Raw genomic sequence first — 20,634 nt, forward strand, 5'->3', positions numbered from 1 at the left:
GTCTTCATCAACATTTGTGACTGTCAGTGTTTGTTTTGTAGTCAAAGTCAGTTTTTGTTATCTTCCACTTCCCCCCTCTCTCCACCTTTTCCAGATTGGCTAGTGGTTTTAGAAATACCACTAAATCCAACTAGTTATCCACCTTTCTTCCCAAGAATCTCCTTTCATCCTTTCTTTTTACTTCCTCCATCAGGACTGTTAGAAATATGTTGTGTACTTGATGTTAACTCAAATAAAACACTAATTAGATTTTAATATAGCGCCGGAGTGCGGGGGTTGTTAACCGAAGTTTGGGTTTTTGTAGCTTTCAACGGATGATCATTTCAATATCCATTGAAAGAGTAGCTTATGTACAAAAAGATTAGTAGCATATTTCTGCATACTTAAATGGCTTAGTGAACTAGGTTTTGTAGAATGTTTAAGTCATGTTGACTACTAGATTGATATGCAAGATAGGATGGTGCATTGTAAATATTAGATGCCTTGTAATCTTGTATAAATGAAATAGAGTTAACTGCCAAAAAGGCAGTCTCAACGGATGATTCACAAAGCTTCAAAGGATGATCGACATAAGTCTCGACAGATGATCAACCAGAGTTTTAACGGATGATCAAACATATTTTCAATGGATGATCAATCTGAGTTCCAACGGATGTTCAAATTCAAAAGAGCAGTTGAAAGTGACTTGACAGTCACATGCATTGGTTGTATGCAAATGGAATGTGGCAGCCTGTATGAAGGATTTAGAGAACAAAGAAGTATTTCCATTTTCATGCTAAATAGATGATATTCAAAGATGCTGGAAAGAGAAGTGTAACAGCATGAAGTTAGACTAGATACAATTTGTCTTATTATCTTGTCTTTTTATCATGTAACTTGGTGATATATAAACCAAGGGGTAGCAAGTTGAAAAGGATCCAAGTAATAAAGCAATTATCTGAGAAATAGATAAGGCAAAATCTGTAAAGAATTTCTCAGTTCTTGTATTTTCAACTTGTAAGCAGTCGTGAACAATTTTGTTACACAGAGTTCTCAACTTAATATATATCTCTGGTGGAAAAGTTCAATCCACCAGAAAGTTTTTAAATACTTGTATTTGATTACTTTATGATTTGATTTCTTTACTACTTTTATTCCGCACCATTGCTAAATCAAACACAGTTATATATTTAGAGTAGAACTGTTCTTAAAATTAAAAAGAACCCAAAATTACATTCAACCCCTTCCTTCTGTAATTCTTGTTTAGATTGTTTGGGAATAATAATTGGTATCAGAGCAAGCTCTTGAAGAACTAAGAGTTTAAAGATCACAACAACTAATAAGATGAACAGAAAAGATGTTGGAGTAAAGATTCCATTTCTGGACAAAGACAACTGTCACCATTGGAAGGTGAAGATGCACCTGCATCTCCTAGTAAAGATTCCATTTCTGGACAAAGACAATTGTCACCATTGGAAGGTGAAGATGCACATGCATCTCCTATCTCAAGAAGAAGCATATGTGGACTGCATTGAGAAAGGTCCATATGTCCCTATAAGAGATTCTATAGGAAATGAACCATCTGTCCCAAAGCCTAGAGCAGAATGGTCTGATCCTGATATTGAACAAGTTCATAAGGATAAAAAGCCCATGAACATTTTGTTTAATGGTGTTGATGGTGACATGTTTGACAACATCATAAACTGCAAAACTACTAAGGATGTCTGAGACACAATTCAAGTTATATGTGATGGAACTGAGCAGGTAAAGGAAAACAAAATGCAACTCTTGATTCAGAAATATGAGCATTTCCACAGTGAAAAAAGTGAGTCACTCACTGACATTTTCAATACATTTCAAAAATTACTAAATGCTCTAAAATTGTATGGAAGGATCTATCATACAAAAGATTCAAACCTCAAATTCCTTAGATCTCTGCCAAAGGAATGGAAGCGTATGACAGTCTCATTGAGAAATTCTCAAGATTACAAGGAATTCACCTTGGATAGACTGTATGGGATTCTAAAGACTTATGAGCATGAAATAAAGCAAAATGAGAAGATGGAGAAAGGAAGAAAAAAGGGAGGATCCATTGCATTGGTTGCTGAGCAAGAAAAGGAGAAGGAGACAAGGGTTGGAGTTGTTAAATCTACACCAAACCATAGAGTTTGTGAAGGCAAGGGAAAAGGGCTAGTAGGTGAACATGAAGACAATCTTAGTCAAGATAACATGGATGACATAGATGAGCATCTTGCTTTTCTATCCAGAAGATTTTCCAAGCTCAAATTCAAGAAGAATTTTAGAGCGACCAAGCCAAACATAAATATGGTTGATAATTCCAAATTCAAATGTTTCAAGTGTGGCTTGGCAGGTCATTTTTCTAATGAATGCAGAAAGTCTGATTCTGGTAAAAAGAAGTTTGAGCCTATTTGATAGGGATAAATAAATTATGATTGTATAATTAAATACTGCATTAATTGTACAAGCTGTGGGCTGCTAGGCCCAATAAAAAGATATATGATATTCAGACCAGAAAGGTTAAGCCTGATGGACCAGATCAGGCCTGGTGGAATAAAAAAGGCCCAAAAGCCCTGATTATTAATTAATTAATAAGGGAGAAATCAGATGCTGAAAAGAGTCCCGATAAGGATATAAATCCTTAGAGATTAGCCTCAAGGGGACCTAAAAGGATAAGGAATCAGCTTCCTACTTCCTAGGACTCCTAAGTCTATCCTAATTCAGAGGCTTGTCCACCAAGTCTCCTATACCAAGTCCAATTCAAGGACCACCAACATCTATATAAGGGGTCTCACCCCACAAATCAGAACTACGTTTTTTGACTTGATCCTTGGCAATCAGCAAGGTACGTAGGCATCTTGTTAAGGCAGATTGAGTCACGAAACACAAGAGCAGTCAAATCGAGCCTTGGAGCTCACATTCCTTAGTATTAAATACAGCAATTATATATAGTAGTTTTAATCCATAACATTTGGCGCCGTCTGTGGGACAAACGGAACAACAACCATGGCGAGAACACGGAGAACAACCAGCACTCTGGAGGAGGGAACACCATCAGGGACAACCCAGGTGATTTCATCAACCGTGGAGGTTCCTCCCCATTCAACTTATGCATCTACTCAGGGGGAAGCCCAGACAGGGGCAACTCAACCTCAGCCACAAGGGACAACTCCCCCGACTATTCAAGGTATGAATCCTCAAGTTCAACAAGTACATATACCTGTGAATTCTCGACCCGTCGGGTATGAATATTCAACTGTTGTTACTACTAACCCCCCTTATGGGATGCCCCTTCACCCTGAGGTTGGAGGAAGCGGATATGCTGGGCGAAGTGAAGCACGAGGGCGGTCGCCCCCCTATATACGAGGTTTGGATCCTATCCCTGAGGATCGGGAATTTTCTGGTCCATACACTGAGAGAGACTCCGAATCTTCGGATGATGAAGTGGCCCCGAGAAGGAGGCGTCCTGGAAAAGAGCCAATGGCCGATGGAAGGCAACGCCCCCAAAGCACCCCAGGGGCGAATCCCCAAGAAGTGCAGGAAAAGATCAGGGCTCATGAGGCTGAAATCCAAAGGCTGAGGCGTGACTTGGAGGCTCACCAAGCCACCAGAACCCACATACCACCTAGGGGGAGAAATCCTCCTCCTATCATAGACCTGGATGGTCCGGTAAGAAGAAGGGTTGCTATCCCAAGAACTGATCCAAGCAATCTCCTTCCCCTTGGAGATCCTGATGATCCAACTCCACCCTTCACAGAAGAGATAATGAATGCCCATATCTCAAGGAAATTCAAGATGCCCACTATCAAAGCCTATGATGGCACGGGAGACCCCGCTAATCATGTTAGGACATTCTCTAATGCACTGCTGCTGCAACCCGTGAATGATGCTATAAAATGTCGGGCCTTTCCTCAAACCCTGTCGGGTATGGCTCAAAGATGGTACAGTCGCCTACCCCCAAATTCTATTGGATCATTCAGAGAATTAAGTCAGGCTTTTATTAAGCAATTCATCAGTGGAAGAGTCCATGAGAAAAGTTCAGCATCTCTTATGAGTCTTGTGCAGGGAGCTAAGGAATCCTTAAGAGATTACCTGAATCGTTTTACAAAGGAGGCTTTAAAAGTCCCAGACCTTGATGATAAGGTAGCCATGATAGCACTGCAACAAGGAACTAGGGATGAGTTTTTTAAGATGTCTTTGGCCAAACGACCCCCTGAGAGCATGTTGCAGCTCCAAGAGAGGGCAGGGAAGTATATCAAGGTTGAAGAAAGTATGAGGAAGACCGTAGTAAGTAATGAGCCCACTGGAGGCAAGAAACGAAAAACTGATTTGGAGTATATCGCTAAGGACAAATATCCTAGAACCGAACAAAACCCTGATTCAACCCCCAAGAAGGGAGGACCTGGGCAAAAGTTCACTGAATACGCTAAGCTGAATGCTCCCAGAAGTCAGATTTTGATGGAGATTGAGAAAGATAGAGATATTCGCTGGCCTAAGCCCTTGAAGGCTGATCCCGCCAAGCTAGATAAGGGCAAGTATTGCAGGTTTCACAAAGATGTTGGCCATGACACCGATGAGTGTAGGCAGTTGAAAGATGAAATTGAGTTTTTGATTCGAAAAGGAAGATTGAACAAGTATACTGGAGATGGAGGAGACAGAAATAATAATGGAAGGAAGAACTTTGAAGATCGTAGGAGGGACCAAGATGATCAGGGGCGGAATCCCCAACCTAGAGGACCAGTTATAAACACCATTTATGGAGGGCCGAGACCTCGAGGGCCTGTGATAAACACGATCTTTGGAGGTCCAACTGCTGCGGGATTGTCCAAAAATTCCAGAAAGGCATATACTAGAGAGGTTATGCATATTGTTGGAGAAGCCCCGAAGAGGGCCAGGACAGAAGTAACATTGGCTTTTGATGATTCCGACCTAGAGGGTGTGAAGTTTCCCCATGACGACCCGCTGGTCATAACGCCGATAATAGGAAATAGCCCGGTTAAGAGGGTCCTTGTGGATAATGGTGCTTCTGTGGATATCTTGCTCCACGACACCTTTCTAAGGATGGGGTATAACGACTCCCAGTTGACACCAACCGACATGCCGATATATGGATTTGCTGGAGTAGAATGTCCTGTGGAAGGGATAATTAAATTGCCAACCACCATAGGTACGGAGCCAAGGCAAGCGACTCAGATGCTGGATTTCGTGGTGGTAAAGGCTAGTTCAACTTATAATGCTATCATGGGGAGAACAGGGATACATGCCTTCAAGGCAGTCCCCTCTTCCTACCATTCAGTCATGAAGTTTCCCACCCGAAACGGGATTGGAGAAGAGAGAGGAGATCAAAAAATGGCTAGAAGCTGTTATGTGGCCTCTTTGAGGGCAGATGGAGTCGGGGGGCAGGTTCTTCCTATTGAAGATATGGATGTTCGAGAAAATGATGAGAATAGAGGAAGGCCAGCAGAAGAATTGGTTTCGGTTCCTTTAGATCCCAAGAATCCTGAGAGGATGACTTTCATTGGAGCTACATTAGAGGAGCCCCTTAGAGGGAAGTTAGTGAAATTTTTGCAAGAAAATAGTGATGTGTTTGCATGGTCAGCAGCTGATATGCCAGGCATAGACCCGAAGTTAATTACCCACAAGTTAAACGTGGATCCAAGCCGGAAGACAGTGAAACAAAAGAAAAGAAATTTTGCCCCGGAAAGACAAGAGGCTATAAAGCAGGAAGTGGAAAAGCTCTTAGAGGCTGGTTTCATTGAGGAGATTCAATTTCCGGAGTGGTTAGCAAACCCTGTAATGGTGAAGAAGGCTAATGGAAAGTGGAGGATGTGTATAGACTTCACTGATCTGAATGATGCATGCCCCAAAGACTGTTTTCCGCTGCCTAGAATTGATACTTTGATTGATGCCACCGCTGGACATGAGATGCTGAGTTTCATGGATGGGTTTAGCGGATACAACCAGATCAAAATGCATAAGGATGACGTTCCAAAGGTATCATTTATCACTGACTTTGGCGTTTATTGTTATCTTGTTATGGCGTTTGGTCTCAAGAATGCAGGAGCCACCTATCAAAGGTTGGTGAATAAAATTTTTAAGGATCTTATTGGGAAGACTATGGAAGTCTATGTTGATGACATGCTAGTCAAGAGTCTAGTAAAGACTGATCATATAACCCATTTGAGGGAAGCTTTTGAGGTCCTGAGGTACCACAAGATGATGTTGAATCCCACGAAGTGTGCTTTCGGAGTAGGATCTGGAAAATTCTTGGGATTGATGGTCTCAAAGAGGGGAATTGAGGCTAACCCCGATAAAATAAAGGCAATCCTGGACATGGAACCCCCAAAAACTGTCAAGGATGTTCAGAAACTCACAGGAAGGGTTGCTGCGCTAGGACGATTCATCTCCAAGTCAGGAGACAAGTGCTTGTCATTCTTCAAGTCATTAAAGAACATTAAAGACTTTGTATGGAGTGAGGAAAATCAGAAGGCATTTGAAGAGTTAAAGAAGTATATGGGCCAGGCCCCGTTGTTGGCCAAGCCAGTTCTGGGTGAAGTTTTATTCTTGTACTTGGCTGTTTCAGAAAGCGCCTTGAGCGCGGTGTTGGTTAAGGAGGAACTAAAAGTCCAGAAACCCGTATACTATGTCAGCAAAATTTTGCATGGTGCTGAGTTGAATTATTCAGCCATTGAGAAATTCGCTTTAGCCTTGATAATGGCTTCAAGAAAGCTGCGTCCTTATTTTCAAGCTCACCAAATTGAAGTGCTAACAAATCAGCCACTGAGAAATATCATTCACAGTCCCAAGGCAAGTGGGAGACTGATTAAGTGGGCAATAGAATTGGGAGAGTTCGATCTCAAGTATAAGCCACGTATGGCCATAAAAGCCCAGGCACTAGCTGACTTCGTGGTGGAATGTACCATACCCAACCAAGAAGTCGGGGGGCAGGAAGATACCACACCTCAAGACAAGGGAGTCGACAATGGGGACAAGGAGAAAGAATATTGGGTTCTCTATTTTGATGGAGCATCAAAAACAAATTCCAGTAGAGCAGGGTTGGTTTTGCAAAGCCCTGATGGATTCTTAATTGAGTATGCCATGAAGCTAGACTTCCCAACCACAAACAATGAGGCAGAGTATGAAGCCCTGATTGCTGGCCTTGGTCTAGCTGGGACACTTAGAGTCAAAAACTTAAAGGTCCGTGGAGACTCGAAGTTGATCATATCCCAGGTAAAGGGAGAATTTGAAGCAAGGGATGATACGATGGCAAAGTATGTTCGCCTAGTAAGGGCTGTGATGACCCAATTTAATGAATGCCATGTTGAACACATTCCAAGGGAAGAAAATGCTAAAGCAGATGCGCTATCAAAGTTTGCTTCATCCGAGATTGAAGAAAGTTCAGGAAGTGTGTACTTCCGTGTTTTGAAGACACGAAGCATAGATGTTAAGCTTGTGGCTCCCGTAGGCTTGGGGACGTCATGGATTGATCCCATCAAGGCTCACATTCAGACCGGTTGGTTGCCAAGCGATACAATTGAGGCACGGAAGTTAACTGTTCGAGCACTAAGGTACTCTTTGATAGATGGGATTCTATATAAAAGATCTTTCGTGGTTCCTTACTTGAGGTGTCTCAGGCCCGATGAGGCACGCTTAGCTCTTGAGGAAGTGCATGGAGGTATTTGTGGGCAACACTTGGGGGGCAGGGCCTTGGCTCATAAGATAACTCGTTTAGGCTTCTATTGGCCAGAAATGATGGCTGATGCCAAAGAATATGTAAAGAAGTATGATCGTTGTCAGAAGCATGCACCAGTCGCCAGACAACCCCCCGAGATGCTGACCTCTATCAACTCACCTATTCCCTTTGCCATGTGGGGGATGGATATTCTAGGGCCTTTTCCTATGGCCACGACACAAAGGAAATTTCTGATTGTAGCCATTGATTATTTCACCAAGTGGATCGAAGCCAAACCTTTGGCCAAAATCACAACTAAGCAGGTTGCACAATTCCTGTGGGAAAACATTATGTGCCGATATGGAATTCCCCGTATCCTCGTCACTGACAATGGAACGCAATTCAACAATGAGGAATTCAAGAAGTATTGTGAAGAAAATGAAATTGAGTTACGATTCACCTCTGTGGCTCACCCGCAAGCCAATGGGCAAGCGGAGGTAGCAAATCGGATAATCCTGGATGGATTAAAGAAGAGGATCGAGAAGTCAAGAAATAATTGGGTGGACGAGATACTTCCCATATTATGGGCCTATAGGACTACCTGTAGAGTCACGACGGGAGCAACTCCCTTCTTGTTGGCATATGGGGCAGAAGCAGTAGTTCCCGTGGAGATATCACATTCCTCTCCAAGGATTCAGGCATTCAACGCAGAGGAAAATGGGGAAGGTCAGAGGTTAGCCCTGGATTTGATCGATGAAGTGCGAGATAAGGCACATGCAAAGATAGTAGAATATCAGAAAAAAGCTTCTTTCTACTACAACCTAAGGGTTAAAGAAAGGTTTTTTAAACAAGGCGATCTAGTCTTGAGGAAGATAGAAGCATCTGGTGTTGGACAAAAAGGGAAGCTTGCCCCAAATTGGGAAGGGCCGTACAAAGTCAAGAGCGTTCAAGGTAGAGGAACCTACAAGCTCGAGACTATGGATGGTTTTGAAGTCCCGAGGACCTGGCACGCACAAAACCTGAAGGTTTACTACGTGTAAGATAGGCGAAGTACGATTCTCACTTGTCATTATGACAAGTAGGTTTAAAAGCACCTGGAAGCTTTGCTTGCGTAGGATTTTATATTCCAGTAGAATTTACATTGTCTAGTTATTATTGATTAGGGTCGAACCCATGCTATGTAAGGTTTTGAAAAACCAGACTTCATATTAAAGAGTTTGAAATTACTTCAATCCAAGGATGTTTAAGGCTCAAATGCATATTAAACAGAAAGAGGCAAGAAAAGCAACATATAAAATATAAGCCCCAAAGGGTAATAAGTTTTGAATACAATTAAGTCAATACAATAAGACAAGCCATGCAAGGCTGAAAAAGCTCTAAGGAGCTGAGGTGCCCTCGGCGTCCATATCATCGTCTTCTTCGCTCTCGCTAGATGTCTCCGTCGTCTCGGAGGAGGAAGAGCTGTCATCCTCAGCAGGTCTGGAAGAAGACTCGGGAGGAGGAAGAAGTGGATCCTGAGGAACATGGTCCGAGACAACTACTCGGGTACGAAACCTCTGTAGCAAAGCCTCGTCATCAGGGCAGATGTAGTCCGCCGGGTTAATATCAGGACAAGCCTCGTTCACGGTCCCAAGGGCCGTGTCCCAACCAGTCCTAAAAAACTCGGGGAAGACTGAATCATCCCTAATCCTCATAGATTGGGCAAACTCCTCCGAGTCCAGATAGTTGTCTATAGCCTTATCCTTATCCGCCCGGAGTACCACCAGCTCGGCGTTAGACTCTTCGAGTTCTTCCTCCTTGCGCTTGAGCTTCTTCTCCAGGGTAGCATACTTCTTCTGCTGCCTCCTGAGGGCATTATCGGCCTTATCAGAAGCCCGCTTCCATGATTCGGCTTGCCTCACAGCGCCTTGAAAGTAGGCGTTAGACTGAAACAAAACAATTAACAAAGTATAAGGCAAGAAAGTGCTACAAGAACGAGAAATAAGTTTGAAAAAGAGAAGGCATACCGAAGCCAGAGATTGGGCTCCCATGAGCTTAATCCTCTCAAGGTCAGGGGTGGCCACCACATCAGTAAAGTCCTTTGGAGTCACGCTATGGTAGGACCAATCCCAAGCATGCTTCGTGGAACCAACCACGGTATCCCCTCGGCGGAATCCCCAGAGAGGCTGAAAGGCGCCTGTAGCAGCAGCAGCAGGGGCAGCAGCAGTGATAGGAGCATTATGGCCCTCAGCTCCTTCAGTTGAAGCCTCCCCCATAGGCTCCTTGTGCTTTCTCAAGAAGATAGGCTCTGTCGCCTTTCCTCGGGTGTCTAGGCCTGCTAACCGAGCTTTCTTCATCCTAGCTGTTTCCTCGACCAAGGGGACATTGTCCTCGTTAATCTCCTTAGCAGCTGAAACAAAGCAAAAGACAAAATAAGTGATGTTAATAATGCGTGAAATAAAGAAAAATTGAGAAGGGAAGAGAAATACCCTGTTGAGAAACAGAGGATAGTCCCACATGAATCAGGGAAAACTCTTCTAAAAGAGTCCAGCTGGTGGTGGTGCCATCATCCTGAGTGAGCCCATTGTAAATGATAGTTTCTTCAGGAGTTAAGTGAATGGATTTGAGGCTACCATCACTGACCTTCCCGAAGGAAGATCGAAAGAGCGTGCCCCAGTCGCCATTCTCCCAACGTAACCCAACGAAACTATTCCTCCAATTTGGATTATTATCAGGAATAGAGGCGCTATTAAAGATATGTTTGCTTTTGGGCCTTTGTTTGACGTAAACCCAGCCACAAATATTGGAAGAACTATTGTAACATTGAAAGACTTTCCTAAAAACGGCTACAGAAAGAGGAAAGCCCTCCCTAAGACAACAAACCATAAAACATAGAATATTCCTCCAGGCGTTTGGAGGAAGCTGACACGGGTTGATTTGTAAGTCAGCCAAAAGATGAGGGATAAAAGGATGGAAAGGGAACCTAAGCCCAGCATTAAGGGCGTCGGTGTAGATGAAGAGAGTATCGGGCCTCCAGTGGCAAGTACGGTCACCACCAGAGACTGGAACTAGTCTAAAGGGGGGAGGGACGTTATAACGAGCATTTAGTTTATTGAAATCTATGTTATGCCAAGTATTACAGTGATTAAAGGAGTCGAGATGTGCAGTGGAAGGATATTCATCCCCCCTAGTATTAATCATATCAATTAAAGACATATATGAAGAGCGGATCTCGATATCCTTACCTCGTTTTGAAGCCGAGGCTATCTTGGCCGCCCTCTCGGAACTCTTGTCAGCCATCTAGTAAAGACTGGAAAAGACTTGGGAGGAGGAAGGAGTGGATTTGAGAGAGGAGAAGATTAGAAAGTTTGAGATGAAGAGAAATGAAATGAGAGGTGTGAAGAATCACACTCTCATCCCACCTATATATAGGAGAAATAAATGGATAATGGGCCTTAAAAAGCCCATTTGGGCCCAAAAGTTGGAAGGTTCTGGAAGTTCCTGGAAAATTCAAGAGAATTCTAGTAAAAAATCAAAAGAAAAACTTGAGTTTTTTCAAGATTTTGGAAGAATCCAGAAAGATATTAGAAGAGTTTGGAATTTGGGCTTAGAAATGAGGCCCAATTAAAAAAAAAAACCTTGAAAAAATAAAGCCCAGCTAAGGGCCCAAGTGTTTAAAAAGCCCAGAAAAGGGCCCAGATATTTAAGGTTAACAGCCCATAACCCAAAATCCAGTCATAATGGGCCAAAAGAATGAAGGCCCAGCTAAGTGAAGGTGGCCCAAAAATAAAGTCCAGGGAGAAATGGATAAAAAGATCAGGAATATGACCCAATTCGACCAGGAATCATGGGGAAATCCTGGTCGAAATACAGGAGGTCGAAATTGCTTCGATCAAGGCACAAAATGGTACTTAAATCGGTCAAAATATTAGTTCCTGACCGAAATGGTCAGAATTCTGATCGAGAATGAATAAAACAGAAGAACCTTCGACCAGAAAGCAAGGCAAGATCCTGGTCGAATGGATCCCGCCCGAAAATCCTTCGACCAAGGCATCAAATGATGGCTAATTCGGTCAAAAAGCAGGACTCCTGACCGAAAGGGACAAAAATCCTGGTCGAAAAATTTCTGATCGAAAATTGTATAAAAAAAAGAAAAAAAAAAGAAAAAAGGAAGGGGTGAAAATCCTGGCCGAAAATCGACCAGAATTCCTGATCGAAACATTCCTGCTCGAAATTAAGTCGACCAGGGCAATATAGGGGTTAATTCGACCAGGATCCTGGCCGAATGGATTCCTGGTCGAAATCTGTATAAAAAAAAAAAAAAAAAAAAAAAAACGGGGGAAGGGGTGAAAATCCTGGCCGAAAATCGACCAGGATTCCTGATCGAAACATTCCTGCTCGAAATTCAGTCGACCAGGGCAATATGGGGGTTAATTCGACCAGGATCCTGGCCGAATGGATTCCTGGTCGAAATCTGCATAAAAAAAAAAAAAAAAAAACAAAAAAGCAAAAGAGAAAAGAAAATTAGGATAAATCCCAAAAATTAAGGGAAAAATCCAGAAAAATTAGGATAAATCCCAGAAATTAAGGGAAAAATCCAGAAAATTAGGATAAATCCCAGAAATTAGGGAAAAAATCCAGAAATTAAGGATAAATCCCAGAAAATTAGGGAAAAATCCCAGAAATTAGGGAAAAAATCCAGAAATTAAGGATAAATCCCAGAAAATTAGGGAAAAATCCCAGAAATTAGGGAAAAAATCCAGAAATTAAGGATAAATCCCAGGAAATTAAGGATAAATCCCAGAAATTAAGGGAAAAATCCAGAAATTAAGGGAAAAATCCAGAAATTAAGGATAAATCCCAGAAATTAAGGGAAAAATCCAGAAATTAAGGATAAATCCCAGAAAAATAAGGAAAAATCCCAGAAAAATTAGGGAAAATTCCAGAAATTAGGGAAAAATCCCGGAAATAAGGGAAAAATTCCTGGAAATCAAAATAATTCCTAAATAAAAGGAAAAATTCGTTGTAAACGTGTAGGTCGCTCCACACTTTACGGAAAAACGAAACCCTGTAAGGGAACAAATGGACTTAACTTCTGCGAAACCTATTCAATGTTTCCCAAAAGTTGGGGGGCAAATGATAGGGATAAATAAATTATGATTGTATAATTAAATACTGCATTAATTGTACAAGCTGTGGGCTGCTAGGCCCAATAAAAAGATATATGATATTCAGACCAGAAAGGTTAAGCCTGATGGACCAGATCAGGCCTGGTGGAATAAAAAAGGCCCAAAAGCCCTGATTATTAATTAATTAATAAGGGAGAAATCAGATGCTGAAAAGAGTCCCGATAAGGATATAAATCCTTAGAGATTAGCCTCAAGGGGACCTAAAAGGATAAGGAATCAGCTTCCTACTTCCTAGGACTCCTAAGTTTATCCTAATTCAGAGGCTTGTCCACCAAGTCTCCTATACCAAGTCCAATTCAAGGACCACCAACATCTATATAAGGGGTCTCACCCCACAAATCAGAATTACGTTTTTTGACTTGATCCTTGGCAATCAGCAAGGTACGTAGGCATCTTGTTAAGGCAGATTGAGTCACGAAACACAAGAGCAGTCAAATCGAGCCTTGGAGCTCACGTTCCTTAGTATTAAATACAGCAATTATATATAGTAGTTTTAATCCATAACACTATTGATTATAAACATAATTTTTTTGAGTTGCTCAAACAAAAGGAAAGGGCTTTCATCAATCAAGAAAATGACTGGGCTGCAGATGGATTAGAAGAAGATGAAGATACAAGCTATGTCAATCTAGCACTTATGGCCAAATCAGATGAAACAGAAGTCAGTTCATCCAGCAATCAGGTAATCACCACTAACCTAGCACATTTATCTAAAGCTGAGTGTAATGATGCTATAAATGACATATCTACTGAATTATACTATCTGCGTGTTACACTCAAGTCTCTCACTAAAGAAAATACCAAACTTAAAGAGAACAATTTGTTTTTAGGTGAAAGAAACAATGTGCTAGAGACTCAGTTTGTTTAGTTTGAGAAATTAAAGGTAGAATGCAGGATTGTTAAAGATGAACTAACTGAATCCTTAAAGAAAGAGGAGATTATAAGAAAGCAGCTTGAACGAGAACATGAAGTAATTAAGGCATGGAAATCATCTAGAGATGTCCATGCTAAAATTACTAAAGTTCAAGGTATAGAATCTTTCTGTGATGCAGCCTGGAAAAAGAGCAAGGAGAAGCTTGATTCCAATTTGGTTGAAGGACTTTCAACGTATGTGGATTCGACGGATGATGAACATTATCCGGTGAATAATCAAAATGATTATCCGTCGAAAGATAATGAGCCACATCCGTTGAGTGAAAGTAAACCAGTCAGCAAAGCTAAGCTAGCTAAATTAAATAAAAAATATGGATCAGTTTCTAAGAACATTGTTCCAAGAGAAACAAGTCAAGTGAAACTAAACAAGAGAATCAATGTAGGACATCTGTCCATTAATCAATTAAATGACAGATTGGAGAAAATTGAAGTGAGAACAGAGTCTAAAAAGAAAAATAATAGAAATGGGAAAGTAAGAATTAACAAACACAAAAACTACACACCTGATAAATTTGCACCAAGAAATACCTGTGTTAAGTGTGGTAGTGTTAATCATTTGTCTTTTAATTGCAAACTTGCTATGCCTGCTTCCATGTCTGCACCTCCTTCATTTCCCAGCATGCCTACAATGCCTGTGAATGTTATGCCTGCACATAATTTGAATGCACAGTTTGCTAATATGCCATTTGCACAAAATCATTACTATGCTGCATTTAATATGCCGTAAATGCCATTTAGCATGCCATACTAGAATAACATGTTTGCATAAAATATGCCTCACCATGTTAATCAGCCTGTGCATGATAAGTCTGCAATGATGAATGGTTTTAAGGGTTCTATTCAATTGGTTAAGGATGAATCTCAAATGCCTAAGTCAAATGAAGACAAGCCTAAGAAACCTATGAAAAAGGCTAACAAAACAGGATCCAAGGAAACTTGGGTACCAAAATCAACTTGATTTGATTTTATTGTGTGCAGGGAAATAGAAAGAATCTTTGGTATTTGGATAGTGGGTGCTCAAGGCACATGACTGGAGATTCTACCCTGATCACTGAGTTCAAGGAAAGAGCTGGCCCAAGTATCACTTTTGGAGATGACAATAAGGGTTATACTGTGGGATATGGCTTGATTTCAAAGGATAATGTCATCATTGAAGAGGTTGCCCTAGTGGATGGACTCAAGCATAATTTGTTGAGTATCAGCCAGCTTTGTGACAAGGGCAACTCAGTAACATTTAATTCTGAAGCCTGTGTTGTGACCAACAAGAGAAGGAACAAAGTGGTTCTCACTAGAGTGAGAAAAGGAAATGTGTACTTAGCTGATTTTAACTCATCAAATGCAGAATCTGTCACTTGTCTATTTAGAAAGGCAAGTCAAGATGAAAGTTGGCTATGGCACAAGAAGCTGTCTCACCTTAACTTCAAGACTATGAATGAGCTAGTCTGGAAATATTTGGTAAGAGGTATTCCTCTAGTGGAATTCTCAAAGGATGGACTGTGTGATGCATGTCAGAAAGGAAAACAAATTAAGACAACATTCAGAAAGAAGCTTGATTCAACAATTGAATAACCACTACAATTATTGCACATGGACTTATTTGGACCAGTAAACATATTGTCAATCTTAAAGAAAAGGTACTGTCTAGTAATTATGGATGATTTCTCAAAGTTCTCTTGGACATATTTTCTCCAGTCCAAAGATGAAGCTAGTGAAATCATCATCAATCACATAAGACAAGTCAACAATCATCCTGATTTCAAAGTAAGAAGAATCAGGAGTGACAATGGAACTGAGTTTAAGAATTCTATTATGAGATCATTTTGTGAAAAGAATGGGATCAAGCATGAATTCTCAGCAGCAAGATCCCCACAATAAAATGGTGTGGTTGAAAGGTAAAACAAATCTCTTATTGAAGCTGCAAGGACAATGCTAGAAGAATCAAAGTTACCAACATATTTTTGGGCTGAAGCTGTAAATACTGCATGCTACACTCAGAATATTTATTTGGTTAATCAAGAAGTGCATGACTCCCTACCAATTGTTCAAGAATATGAAGCCAACACTAAAATTTCTTCATGTCTTTCGATGTAAATGCTATATCTTAAGGAATCAAACTGATCAGCATGATAAGTTTGATGCCAAAGCAGATGAAGACATTTTTGTTGGATATGCAGTAGGAAAAGCATATAGAGTCTACAATCTCAGAACCAACATTGTTATGGAATCTGTACATGTTGTGTTTGTTGATAAGAAGATTGAAGGTCTGTAAGATGGAGATTTCCATGAAATCCTCAAATTTGACAATGTTGAGATGGTTTGTGAAGACAATGATGATGAAAGTGATCAAGAACCAATGTCTAAGGAAAATATAGAAAAATCCACAACTAATGAAGCACATAATTCAACATCCGTAAAAAGACCAAGTACATCATCCGTTGGAAGACAATCTGCATCATTCATCGAAAGGAAAAACTCAACATCCGTTGAATCATCAATAGAAATTGAGGGCCAATACAGATCACAATTAGAAAGGACCCCAACTACAAGTCAAAGATCCACAAACTTAAGGGGAGTTTCTTCTAATCAAAACTCTGTCACATATCAAGACAATAATGAGGTCTCTTCATCCAGAACTAACCTACCTCAATAGAGAAAATGGACTAGGGATCACCTATTTGAACTGGTCATTGGTGATGCATCTTCAAGAGTGCAAACAAGGAAAGCAACTCAAGATGAATGTCGATATAGCAGATTTCTATCTCAGGAAGAGCCTAAAAAGGTAGAGGAAGCTCTGTTGGATCCTGATTGGGTTTTAGCTATGCAGGAGGAGCTAAACCAATTTGAAAGGAATAAAGTATGGAAGCTGGTACCCAAGCCTAAAGGAAAGAATCCTATTGACACTAAGTGGGTATTCAGAAACAAGATGGATGAAAATGGCATAGTAGTCATGAATAAAGCTAGATTGGTTGCTAAGGGCTACTGTCAACAAGAAGGAATTGATTTTGATGAAACCTTTGCTCCTGTTGCAAGACTTGAAATCATCAGAATCTTCTTAGCCTATGCAGCCCATGCCAATTTCAAAGTCTGTCAAATGGATGTTAAAAGTGCCTTTCTTAATGGAGATTTGGAGGAGGAAGTCTATGTCAGTCAGCCTCCTGGTTTTGAAAACCCAAATTTTCCAGAATATGTCTACTATCTTTTGAAAGCACTTTATGGATTAAAACAAACACCTAAAGCCTGGTATGATACTTTGTCGAAGTTTCTCTTAGAAAATCACTTCACTAGAGGTACTGTTGACAAAACCTTGTTTTTTAGAAATGTTAATGGCTCTAGTATACTTTTTCAAATTTATGTAGATGATATTATATTTGGCTCTACAGATGAAAACTTGCAAAAAGTTTTCCAAATTGATGCAAAGTAAATATGAAATGAGCATGATGGGAGAACTAACCTACTTTCTTGGTTTACAAGTTAAGCAAGTTAGTGATGGAATATTCATTAGTCAAACCAAATACATTTATGATCTTTTGAAGAAGTTTGATCTAATGGATTGCACATCTGTAAAAACTCCCATGGCCACTGCAACTAAACTTGAATTAAACACAACTGAAAAGTCTGTGGATATTTTAAGCTATAGAGGCATGGTTGGCTCACTTTTATATTTAACAGCTAGTAGGCCAAATATAATGTTTGCTACTTGTCTCTGTGCTAGATTTCAGACTGATCCTAGAGAATCTCATTTAATAGCTATAAAGGGAATTTTCAGATATCTCAAAGGAACACCAAAACTTGGCATTTGGTATCCTAGAGATTCTGGTTTTGATCTAACTGGTTATTAAGATGCAGATTATACAGGTTGTAAAATTGATAGAAAAAGTACAGTAGGAACCTGCCAATTTCTAGGAAACAAGTTAGTGTCCTTGTAATAACCCCAATTTTTGGAATTTTTGAAACCCTGATGAATAGTAACTTTTGCTGATGATGCTGATTAAGGAAAATTATCAGACCACGATATATAGGAGTACTGTTATCGAAATTCTAAGATCGTATTAGTATTCCATAAAGTAAATAAGTGTATGTAAAGATCGTCAGAATCCAAATTCGAACACTTTGATTTTTCCCGAAAATTCACCAGATACCGAAAGAATTGAGTATAAGGTAACGTGATTAAAAGGATTTTAATTCAAGGATTATAAGAGAGGATCATAAAAGGAATATAATATATTGAGAAAGGTTTAGGGAACCCAAGTAATAAGATCCCGGATATGATCCCTCAAACGATTAGTAAGAACGAACGATAAATGAGTCGTAAAACAATTAAACGACAGGTAATGCAAGAGAGATTAGTGCAAGGATTAAGGATGATAATCAAGCAACTAAGCAAGGATTAGCATGAAAGATGCTTCCACCACCAAGTGATGACAAGTGGTAATTGATAAAGTCACTTAGGTGATGTCATGCTTAGTCACACTCCACTCACTTTATTCAACCAATTAATCACCCAAATATCCCATTCACTTCCATTTTCCACCACAAACTCATTTAGCAAAGTAAAAACCCTCCCAAGAACAAGTTCTCTCGGCTTCTTCATCCTAAAGAAGAGAAAATTTCCAAAAATCAAGATTCAAACTTTGTTAAATTACAAGGTAATTATCCAAGGTTCCTTATGATTAGTTATGGCTATCCTTGAAGTTTAAGCCTCCAATTCTTCATGAAACTCTTTCAATAAATCAAGGAAGAAGATGATGAATAGTGTTTTCAAGATTACTAACTTTATTTTCTTTGATTTCCTTTAAGATCCAAGCATTCCTAAGCTATCTCAAGGCTTCTTAAGGCTTCCTAGCTACTCTAATCACTCCAAGGAAGGTATAACCCCTCCAAACCCTAGCTTTACTTTGAGTATTAGGTTTGGTTTTGTTGATTATAGTTCATGAGAGCATGATTCATGTATATTTAGAGTTTGGTTAGATTTGTAATGAGTTTGGGTTGTAAATCTTGGTTAGTGGTTAATGAACCTTAAGTATAGTTAGTAGCTCTTGTTGTGATTGAATAAGATGGATAAAACATGAAGTAATGGACTGATTTAATAGGATTTGGATGAAGTTTGGTTGTATGGTTGATTTGTGGTTGAATGATGGTGGAATGGTGTTGATTGGTGGTGGTTTAATATTGAATTTAGATAGTTCATGTTACGAGCTTCGTTTAGATATGTGGTTCGCTTGAATCCGATGTACGGTTTAGGAGAAACGGCCGTTTTAAGTAACGGCATTTCGCGAATGAACCATTACCCCTCGCCTTACTTTGAAACCTTGGTTAAGGTCCTTAAATGACTAATTGGAGTATGAAACAATTATGTAAAGTGGATTAGGCAGTTGGAAGTGTACTCGTGAAAGAATCGCCTTAAAATTCTTAATGGTTAATTTATTAAAAATGGTGGAGCTGAGGGTACTCGGGCGACTTAAGTGAATCGTTAAGCGCAAAAGCGAACGTTAGGGTCTAATTGGTTAAAGTATAGATTCTTAAGCGAATTTGGTTTAATTCCAACTTATATGTTGTTTATAGGTTACCAGAGTCGTCCCAGGCCTTTTACCACCCCCAGTCGCTCAGGCAAGTTTTCTACCCGTTATACTGTTGTTGTGATGTATATATGTATATGCATTATCTTGTGATAAGTGCATGAATGTTATTAGCAAATCTTGCGATATATTGGAGCATGCTGATATGGTATATATGCATGTCTATTTCGTAATATTGATATCTAATTGTTGATTTAATTGCTTATAAGTTGCATAATACCTATGCTAGAGATAAGCAGTAGTTGCGTATACCCTTAGTATAGGGGACCCAAAGGTGAACATATTTCTAAACCGGGAGTCGATGTTCCTGAGTATAATATATATATATATATATTTTATATATAGATATAGTTTTCAAAACTATTAATCGAATAAGGTTTATTCGATAACTTTATTTTATTTAATGAATATTATTTTGAATATTCATTCGAGGACTTATGACTCCGTTTAGTTTATTTAATGAATATTATTTTGAATATTCATTCGAGGACTTAAGACTCCATTTATTTTATTTAATGAATATTATTTTAAATATTCATTTGAGGACTTATGACTCCTCTTATTTATTAAATAATATTCTTTATTTTATTAAAGAATAATGTTTTGATAATCAAACTTATTTTCGATTATTCAAATAAAGATCGTACTTTCGTATAAGTATATCTTTGGTTATTTATTATTCATTTCAAGTATAAGTTTTAAAACTTCTACTTCAATTATTTTTATAAAGATTATCCTTTATGGGAATATTATTTAGATAATAATATTCAGATATTTATGAGATAACCCCAATGTGTCCTAGTAAGGACAACTCAACGAATACATATACAAGGCTACCAAAGCACACACAAAGTGTTTATGAGCGTTCCCCTATAAGGACAACGCTCAAGAGGGCCTTTTCCTACTTCGGGCGTGCCGTGTGAAGGATTGGAGTCGTACAGAGGACTCATTTATGCCTAGGGCGCGCCCTAGGCATGGAGAGCTCCTCCGGGGCTCCTTCTCCTCTCTTGTATGATTCTTATACTTCATCTACTTCCCTGTTTAGTTGTGGGAGCAATATCCTTGCTAATTATTTCAAGTCATTTCACTTGGGTTGCGGAGTGGTCACCCCTTATGGCCACATAACATGGGGCGCGCCGTAGGGTAGTCTGGGTCATTTCCCTTGAGTCCGGATCATTCTTTGTTCTCCTCTACATGTAGAAAATGGCGGGGTTGCACTACTGTGACTGATCATCGTGAGTGGTCTTCCTGGCGTGGCAAACTCCCGTAATGAGTTCATCATCCAATT

The sequence above is a fragment of the Apium graveolens genome, chromosome 3 (genome assembly GCF_009905375.1).
Source record: "Apium graveolens cultivar Ventura chromosome 3, ASM990537v1, whole genome shotgun sequence".
NCBI lineage: Eukaryota > Viridiplantae > Streptophyta > Magnoliopsida > Apiales > Apiaceae > Apium > Apium graveolens.